This window comes from Mesoplodon mirus, assembly GCF_964341445.2.
Source record: "Mesoplodon mirus genome assembly, chromosome: X".
NCBI classification, from domain to species: domain Eukaryota; kingdom Metazoa; phylum Chordata; class Mammalia; order Artiodactyla; family Ziphiidae; genus Mesoplodon; species Mesoplodon mirus.
The window spans coordinates 112,535,453-112,546,446 of NC_138981.1; positions in this window are offsets into that span (position 1 = coordinate 112,535,453).

The window sequence follows — 10,994 nt, forward strand, 5'->3', positions numbered from 1 at the left end:
CAGCCGGTAAAAGTGGAGATGTTTCTGTGTCATGCTCAGGCACCCTGGTGCTACCTTGCCTTTCTCTTTTACCCCTGATCCTGGCTTTCCCTTACTACAGCCGTTCCTTTAATTGATGTGACATTTGTGGTAAACACCTGTCCCAGAGAAGCTCACAAATCTCGAGGTGCTTTCCCTCCCCCAAAGGGGATTGCATGCTTTTCCTGACTTTCCTACCCTCCTCCTAAGAGCTCAATTGGAAAGGCCCTCAAGAGGCATGCTAGGATGTTAGGTCAGCCTACTGACAGCTGACAATTAATGCTAAACCATGTCACACCAACTCATAGCCGTGTCCCTGCAGCCACTCCACCGCCTCAGGATAATTTTTTTCCAAATTATTTAGACCAATGGCTCGTCAAACAGCCACTCCCCAAATCCTGAGAAAACCAACTAGCTTTTCTGGGGTCAAAAGTTAGAGGAAAAATTTGATTTTATTACCTAGATCTGTTTTACAGACAGCTGGCAGCCACATCCTGTTGTCAGCAAAACAGCTAGTTAGGTATGAACACATAGTTCCAAGCAGTAAAAGTCACCTGATTACAAATGTTCTTAAATATCGTCTCTGTAGTTCCTCTATGCAGGACGGTTCAAATTTGCGGGACATGCTCTGGTAACACGCAGATATGGGTTATGTATGACATCCAAAATTATAGCTGTTATTGAGGGGTAACAACTGCTAAGGTCCATAGAATGAAGAATGTATTGTATTGAGGGATAGAAATTGATCACACATGGGTAACAACCGCAGAGCTCGAAGATTTGTGATTGTTAAAACTTCTCTGGCATTTAATCATTAATAAACATCTGTATTGTGACAGCAGCATATTCATGGCTTACTATGTGTGAGTTTTTTTATTTGAAATTTTGTTGGTGAGTTGGGAAGCTCTAGCTGGAGCTGAAGGGGAAAGAGAGGTGGGGAAGAGGGTGATGTGGAATAAAGGGCAGGGGTGACATGGTGTAAAGGGATGGAGTGAGTGGAATAAAGGGGAAGGGGTGATTTGGAATAAGGGGATGGAGAGAGATGGAATAAAGATGTGAGGTGGGATAAAGGGGGGTGATGTGGCGTACAAGAGAAGGGGTGATGGAGAATAGAGGGGAGGGGTGATATGGGATAAAGGGATGGAGAGAAATGGAATAAAGGGAGGTGATGTGGGATAAGGGGGGTGAAGTGGGATAAAGGAGAGGGTGTTGGGGAATAAAGGGGAAGGGGTAATGTGGAATGAGATGGAGAGAAATGGAATAAAGGGGTGAGGTGGAAAAAAGGGGTGTGGTGTGTGATAAAGGAGAGTAAAGTGGAAGAAAGGGGAAAGAGCTGTAACTGAATAAAGAGAATGTAGAAGGGATGAAGGAGAAGTAGGGGGAAAGAATAAAGCTTAAGAGGAGGCCCTCTAAAAGGAGAAAAGAGGGGAATAAAGGGAGAGATCACTAGGTGCTTTCAACTGAGAAATTCCCCCTGGATTGGTCAAAAATGAAAACCGAAATATCTTGAGACATATGATTTCCAAGGGTAATAGAAGAACATGCTTCTGTTTGATTGATGGAACCGCCAAACTTTCTTGAAAGCTTAAGACTTCATGACATGCTTGGAAGTTTCACATGTCAGGGACAGAGTTCCAGAAAGTGGAATGATGTGTATTATTTATTTTTGCACACTTTATTTTAGGATATTTCCTTCTGTAGAGTTTTACAGACAGCAGAAAGGTAATGTTGGGTCCTTCCTATAATAATGATTATTTTACAATAATAATTATAATGATAGTTCACACATATCGAGTTCCTAAATGTGTTTAAAGCTTTACTTGCATCATTTTATTTAATATTCACAGCAACTCTATGAGATACATGTTACTCTCATCCTCATTTTCTTCTTGAGGAAAATGAGATACAGAGAGGTCAAATAACCTGCCCAAATTACACATCTGCTTAGTGGAAAACAGCCAGTCTTCAAAACCTTAACGACTAGATTATACTGGCTTATCCTAAAATTTTAGGATTCTTCCTTTGACACAAAGATGCACTGTGATGTCTGCAGTCAGTTTTTTTGGTTTGGATTTGCACTTTTAACAAGCAAGCTTCAGGTTCCTTCCTTATAGGTCCTTTTTTCAGACAAGCCATTAGACAAAAACTGTGATATCTCAGACAGACCCTAGCAGTTGTATCTAGGACCCACAGATATTAAACCCAGCAGAAAATATAAAGCTCATCCATTCCAACTCTCTGTTATATGTATGGTCACAGTAGGGCTCATATTTGGAAAGGACTTACTTGAAGTCAGAGATCTGGATTAAGATCCAGACAGGCCTCTGACTGCCATTCCAGGACTTTATGGAGCTAAAATAGCACGATGTGTCCTTGGAAGAGTTCACCTGTGCTTTTCCCACTCAGCTTGAAAATCAACAAATAAACCAGATAACAAGTAGGTAAGTAGATTGATTCAAAAAATTCCCTTCACTTCCTGGCCTTCCCTGAAACCAGGTTTTCTCCTGATCACATTGCTTCCCCTACATTCCCCCCTAGTGCTGACTACCAATCAAGGAGTTGGGGCTGAGAGTGGTGAGTAGATATGGGCATTATCCTCACTCTTCCCCATACTCTGAGGGCCAGCTCAATGGGCTACCTTGACACTCCAAGTCCTGTCCTCATCCTAGGCGACCTCAACAATATCTACATGGAAGACCCATCCCACACCCTGGCCTCTCATCCTTTAACTTAGCATTTCAATCACCTGCAGCCACTTGGCATTACTAGGCATGACATCGCTTCCAAAGGACTCAACTCCAGTATTCCACTGTGACTCAAATCTCCTAACAATGGCTGGATTCCACGTCTTCTGCTATTTGGTCTTGTTGAGATGTCCAGTGCCTCAAGCCTTTTCTTTTCTCTTCACTTCTTTCCTTGTCCAGGCAGGATCTCAGGGCGTATTAATTTAGAACTGACTGTATCTTCATTCCCTTGCTCTTGAAATACCATGTCTGCACTATTTACTCTCAGCCTTGGGTCCCTCCAAGCATCTGATTCCTCCAATCTCATAATGACCACTGTGAGAAAATGTAGTAGCCCTCCAAATATTGGTTCATCTAATAGAATTTCCAACCTCAGCTGGGCCCTCAGGCCATTCAGCAATTCTCTTGCACACCCCAGGTCATGTCCTTCTCTAATTCTCCTCCCATTCATATTCCATTTCAATATCATTCCCCTCAAACAACAGCCCCTTTCACTCTAACTCATCCCCAATACATCCTCTCTTCTGCTTTATGCTTGTTTATTTTCCTCTTCTTTTTATAGTTTCTTTAGGTAGGAACTTAGATTATTGATTTTCTCTTTTCTAATGTAAATGTTCAGTGCTTTAACAGTGTACCACAAGTTTTGATGTGTTGTATTTTCATTCAGTTCAATATATTTTTAAAATTTCCTTTGAGACTTTCTCATTGACCAATGGATTATATAGAAGGTTAGTTTACTTTTTAAGTGTTTTGAGATTTTTTCTGCCATCTTTCTGTTATTGATTTGTAGTGCTTCCTGGCTCACCTGTGATAGGTGGAACTTTCATTTGATCCAGAAAAAGAATGAGCCTACCTGGGCCGCCTTCTGTTTCTAAAAATAAGCTGGGGTTCAGGAAATGGCAGTCCTGGGTCACCTTTCTTTCTTGGGTTAGAGGTAATAAGACAACTTTGTACTGTGCTGTTTCTCTAGCCCTAGGGTCCTAAACCTTCCTCTTATATCTTTTAGAATTCTACTTTGGTTTTCTCTGAAGTTATTTCCGGGGCTTATATTTGTACTTGATAGGGAAGAGCTTGGGAGAAAAGGGGCTATGTGATCTTCTCCTGAGCAGAAGTCTCTTGGTTATTCTTAAAAAGCTTTACTCCGATATAGTTTCCATAATTTCCAATCTATAGTTTAGAGTGTACAATATTGTTAGTGTATTCACAGAGTTGTGCAACCATTGCCATAATCTAATTTAATAATATTTTCATCACTCCAAAAAGTAGCCACATACCAGTTAGCAGTAAATCTCTATCTTTCCTGTCCCCCAAGTTTAGGCAACCACCAAACTACTTTCTATCTTCACAGACTTCCCTATTCTGGACATTTCATATAAATGGAATCACACAATATGTAATCTTTTGTGACTGGCTTATTTCATGTAGCATAATATTTTCAAGATTCAACCATGTCACAGCATGTATCAGAACTTTATTGTTTTTTAATGTCAAATAATATTTCATTATTATTTTGGATATGCCATATGGATATGCCATATTTAATTCATATTTACCTACAAATAAAGATGTTGAACATTTTCATATTTTCCCCCATCCTTTGGTCATATATCTTCTGCCTATTTTTTTTTTTTTTTTTTTTTTTGCGGTATGCGGGCCTCTCACTGTTGTGGCCTCTCCCGTTGCGGAGCACAGGCTCCGGATGCGCAGGCCCAGCGGCCATGGCTCACGGGCCCAGCTGCTCCGCGGCATATGGGATCCTCCCAGACCGGGGCACGAACCCGTATCCCCTGCATCGGCAGGCGGACTCTCAACCACTGCGCCACCAGGGAGGCCCTCTTCTGCCTATTTTTAAGTGAGATTTTTTATTGTGTTGAAAGTTTTTTCTATATATTCTGGATAATTTTTTTCTTGTCTGTGACTTGTTTTTCATTCTCTTAATGGAATCTTCTGAAGAGCAGAAGTTTTCAATTTTTTTAAAGAAATTTTTTATTTACTTTTGGTTGCATTGGGTCTTTGTTGCTGCACATGGGCTTTCTCTAGTTGCAGCAAGCGGGGGCTACTCTTCACTGCAGTGCGTGGGCTTATTGCAGTGGCTTCTCTTGTTGCAGAGCACAGGCTCTAGGTGCACGGGCTTCAGTAGTTGTGGCATGTGGGCTCAGTAGTTGTGGCTCGCGGGCTCTAGAGTGCAGGCTCAGTAGTAGTGGCGCACTGGATTAGTTGCTCCTCGGCATGTGGGATCTTCCCGGACCAGGGATCAAACCAGTGTCCCCTGCATTGGCAGGTGAATTCCCAAACACTGCACCACAGGGAAGTCCCAGAAGTTTTTAATTTTAATGAAGCTCAGTTTACCATGTAAAAAGTGTTTAGGATTTTACTTTTGGTGTCATTTCTAAGGAATCATCGCCTACCGCACGCTCACTAAGCATTCTCTCAAAGTCTGCACCAGACCAAGAAGATGATTGGTCTAAGGTGCAAAATTTAAGGAGTATCTCTCAAGGTTGTGCAAATACCCAAGAGTGAGGACGTTCTTAAATTTTGCACCCCAGGCCCCTCATTTGCCTGGTCCTGTTTTCTGCTATGTTTTATCCAATAAGTTTTATAGTTTTATTTATCCAATCATCAGTTGAGAACCAAATGGGTTGTTTCCACTTTTCTTATTGTAAATAATGCTGCTATGAAATTCATGTACAAGTTTTTGTGCAGAGATACGTTTTCATTTCTCTTAGGTACGTACCTAGGAGTGGAATTGCTGGGTCATATGGTAACTCTATTTTTAAACATTTTTGGAAACTGTCAGTTTTATAAGGTGATTGTATCATTTTACATTCCTACCAGCAATGCATGAGATTTCCAATTTCTTCACATTTTTGTCAACAATTTTTATTATCTTTTGTAAAATTATTATTGCAGTCCTTCTAGTGGTGTGAATGGTTTCTCATTGTGGTTTTGATTTGCATTTCTCTGAAGACTAGTGATGCTAATCAATGTAATATACCATATTAAGAAACTAAAACTTTAAAAAAATATAGTTTTTCTATTTCTGCCTACAATTTATTTGGAGTTGAATTTATGTACAGTGTGAGGTATGGATTGAAATTCATTTTTTTCTTCTATACATATATGCACATTTTCTAATACCATTTAATGAAAAGACTATAATTTCTCCAATTAATTGCCTTTATAACTTTGTCAAAAATTGGTTGATTGTTCATTTTGTGTATATTTCTGCATTTTCTCTCTGTTTGATGGATGTATTTTTCTATTTTTATGTCAGTACCATCTTTCTTGATTACTGTAGGCTTATAATAAATCTTTAAATAGGGGAATGTCAGCTGCCTATTTTTGTCCCCAGCTTTATTGAGGTAAAAATGACATATAACGTTGTGTAACCTTAAGGTATACAACATGACAATTTGATACATGTCTATTTCTCAAAATGTTTACTACAACAAGGTTAGTTAACACAGTTTACCTCACATAATTACCATTTTGTTGTAATGGTGATGGTGGTGAGAACATTAGAGCTCTACTCTCCCAGCAACTTTCAAGTATACAATACAGTATTATCAACTACAGTCACCAAGCTGTACATTATATCCCTGGAAATTATTCATCTTATTCAAAGTTTGTGCCCTTTGACCAATACCTCCCTATTTCCCACCCCTCAGCTACTGGCAACCCAGCCACCATTCTACTCTTTCTATGAGTTTGATGTTTTTAGATTCTACATATAAAGTGAGATCATACGGTGTTTGTTTTTCTCTGTATGACTTATTTTGCTTAGCATGATGCTTTCAAGGGGCATCTACGTTGTTGCAAATGGCAGAATTTCCTTCTTTTTTATAGCTGAATTATGTATCTATATCTGTATCTACCTATCTACCTATATAGATAGATATAGATTTAGATATAGATACAGATATAGATATAGATAGCACATTTTCTCTATTGATTTATCCATTGATGGACACTTACGTTGTATCCATGTCTTGGCTATTGTGAATAATGCTGTAATAAACATGGGAGTGCAGATACCTCTTTGATACCCTGTTTTCATTTCCTTTGGATATGTACCCAAGTGGATTTCTGGGTCATGTGGTAGTTTTATTTTTAATTTTATGAGGAACCTCCATTCTGTCTTCCACAGTGGCTTTACAACTTACATTTCTAACAGCACTGCACAGGGTTCCTTATTCTCCACATCTTCGCCAGCATTTGTTATTGCTTATCTTTTTGATAACAGCCATTCTAAAAGGTATATGAGTAATACATCAGTGTGGTTTTGATTTGCATTTCCCTGAGATTAGCGACATTGAGCACCTTTTAATGTATGTGTTAACCATTTATGTCTTCTTTGGAAAATAAATGTCTTTTCAAGTCCTCAACCCATTTTTAAATAAGACTATTTGTTTTTGCTATTCAGTTGTATGAGTCTCATATATTTTGGATATTAACCCCTTATCAGATATGTGGTTCACAAGTATTTTCTCCTATTCAGTAAGTTACCTTTTCATTTTGCTGATTGTTTCTATTGCTGTACAAAAGCTTTTTGGTTTGATTTAGTCCAACTTGTTTACTTTTGCTGTCGTATCCAAAAAATTGTTGCCAAAACCAATGTTGAGGATTTTTCCCCCTATGTTGTTTTCTTCTAGTAGTTTCACAGTTTGGGGTTTTACATTTGTCTTTAATCTATTTTGAGTAAGTTTTTGTGAGTGCCATAAGATAGGCATCCAATTTCGTTCTTTTGCTTGTGTTTATCCAGTTTTCCCAATATGATTTTTTGAAGACACTATCCTTTCCCCACTGTGTACAGTTGACCCTTGAACAACACGGGTTTGAATTGCATGGGTCCACATATAGGCGGAATTTTTCAATAAATTCATTCTGCAGAACTACATGATCTGTGGTTGGTTTAATACTCAGTTTTGGAAACATGGATAGAGAGGGCTGACTGTAAACGTATATACAGATTTTTGACTGTGTGGGGGTTGGTGCCCCTAACCCCCATGTTGTTCAAGAGTCAACTGTATTTTTGGCTTTCTCATCAAATATTAGTTGACCATATATGCAGGGGCTTATTTTGGGCTTTCTACTCTGTTCCACTGGTCTACACATCTATTTTCAGGCCAGTAATATACCGTTTTGATTACTATAGCTTTGTAATATAGTGTGAAATCAAGAAGTATGATGCTTCCAGCTTTGTTCCTTTTCTTTCTTTCAGAATCGTTTTGGCTATTTGGGGCCTTTTGTGGTTCCATACAAATTTGGGGATTTTTTTTCTATTCCTGTGAAAAATGCCACTGGAATTTTGATAAGAATTGCTCTGAGTCTATAGATGGCTTTAGGTAGTATGGACATCTTAGCAACATTAATTCTTGCAATTCAAGAACACGGGATACCTTTCCATTTGTTGTGTCTTCAGTTACTTTCATCAAAGTCTTGTAGTTTTCAGTGTACAGATCTTTCACTTCCTTGGTTAAGTTTTCGCCTAAATATTTTATTGTTTTTGATGCTGCTGTGAATGAGATATTCTTAATTTCTTTTCAGTTATTTTATTGTTAGCATATAGAAACACAACTGATTTCCGTATGTTGATTTTATATCCTGCAACTTTACCAAATTTGTTGATTAGTTCCAACCGTTTTTTTTTGGTGGAGTCTTTAGGATTTTCTATATATAAGATAATATCCAATAAGTGGTGCTGGGAAAACTGGACAGCTACATGTAAAAGAATGAAATTAGAACACTCCCTAACACCATACACAAAAATAAACTCAAAACGGATTCGAGACCTAAATGTAAGGCCAGACACTATAAAATTCTTAGAGGAAAACATAGGAAGAACACTCTTTGACATAAATCACAGCAAGATCTTTTTTAACCCACCTCCTAGAGTAATGGAAATAAAAACAAAAATAAACAAATGGGACCTAATGAAACTTCAAAGCTTTTTCACAGCAAAGGAAACCATAAACAAGATGAAAAGACAACCCTCAGAATGGGAGAAAATATTTGCAAATGAAGCAACTGACAAAGGATTAATCTCCAAAATATATAAACAGCTCATGCAGCTCAATATTAAAAAAGCAAACAAACCAATTCAAAAATGGGCAGAAGACCTAAATAGACATTTCTCCAAAGAAGACATACAGATGGCCAAGAAACACGTGAAAAGCTGCTCAACATCACTAATCATTAGAGAAATGCAAATCAAAACTACAATGAGGTATCACCTCACACCAGTCAGAATGGCCATCATCAGAAAATCTACAAATAAAAAATGCTGGAGAGTGTGTGGAGAAAAGGGAACCCTCTTGCATTGTTGGTGGAAATGTAAATTGATACAGCCACTGTGGAGAACAGTATGGAGGTTCCTTAAAAAACTAAAAATAGAATTACCATATGACTCAGAAATCCCACTAGTTGGCATATACCCAGAGAAAACCATAATTCAAAAGGACATGCACCGCAATGTTCATTGCAGCACTATTTACAATAACCAGGTCACGGAAGCAACCTAAATGCCCATTGAGAGACGAATGGATAAAGAAGAAGTGGTACAAATATACAATGGAATATTACTCAGTCATAAGAAGGAACGAAATTGGGTCATTTGTTGAGACATGGATGGATCTAGAGACTGTCATGCAGAGTGAAGTAAGTCAGAAAGAGAAAAACAAATATCGTATATTAACACATGTATGTGGAACCTAGAAAAATGGTACAGATGAACGGGTTTTCAGAGCAGAAATTGAGACACAGAAGTGGAGAATAAACATATGGATACTAAGGGGGGAAAGCAGTGGCAGTGCGGGTGGCGGTGTGATGAATTGGGCAATTGGGATTGACATGTATACACTGATGTGTATAAAATTGATGACTAATAAGAACCTGCTGTATTAAAAAATCAGCAATGGAAAAAAAAGATAAAATCATCTGCAAATAAAGACAATTTTACATCTTTTTTTCCCACTTTGGATGCCTTTTATTTCTTGATCTTGCCTGATTGCTTTAGCTGGGACTTCCAGTACTATGTTGAATAAGAATGATGAGAGTGGGCACCCTGGTCTTGTTCCTGACCTTAGAGGAAAAGATTTCAAACTTTTACCATTGAGTATAATATTAGCTGTGGGTTTGTCATATATGGTTTTTATTGTGTTGAGGTATTTTCCTTCTATACCCAATTTGTTGAGTATTTTTATAGTGAAGGGATGTCAAATTTTGTCACATAATTTTTCTACATCTATTCAGATGATCATATGATTTTTATCTTTCATAAAATTGGCATAAAACTGGAGCAATTGTCAAGCTCATCTCATTTGTTTCCCATCTTTCTGGGATCACTATCCTTTGTTCTACGGTTTCCAGTGACGTGGGAACTATTATTTCATATATTTTGACAGTTTCTTAAGTTTTTCAGGTGGAATGGTAAATTTGGTCTCTGTTATAAGTATTTATTAATTTCACACTATTTAGGGAGTTTCTAGACATCTTTCCATTACTTATGCATAATTTAAATCTGCATGGTCATAGAACATCCTTTATCTGACTCCAATTCCTTAAATTTGTTGACGTTTGTTTTATAACCTAGAAACATGTTAAATCTTGGCAAATGTTGCATGTGCACATGAACACAATGTTTATTCTACAGTTGTTCGGTGATGTATTTTCTATATATCGATGAAGACAAGTTGATTAATAGTATCGCTCAAGTAATTTATATACATATTTATTTCTCTGCACTTGATGTATCAAGTACTGTAGAAGGAGTGTTGAAATCTCTAATTACAAATGTGGATTTGTTTATTTCTTTGTAAGTTTTATATTTGTTTCCTCTATTTTAAAGCTCTGTTTTAGGTGCACGCACATTTAGAATTGTTGTTTATTTGGTGAATTAGCCCCTTCATAATTATGTAATGGTCCTTTTTATCTATCTAAATATTGCTTGTTTTGAAGTTTACATGTCTGATATTAATATGCCCATCTTTCCTTTCTTTAATTTTTAAGTATAGCTTTATTGACATATTTCACATGCCATAAAACAAACCGGTTTAAAGTTGTTTAGTGCATGCATTCAATGGTTTACTATTTTAATAAACTTGTGAGACCAACAACACTACCTAATTTAAAACATTTACCTCCCCTTAAAAGAAAAGTCATACGCAGTTGCAGTCACTCCCCACTTCTCCTTAGCCCCCAGCCATAGGCAATCACTAATCTAAATTCTGTCTT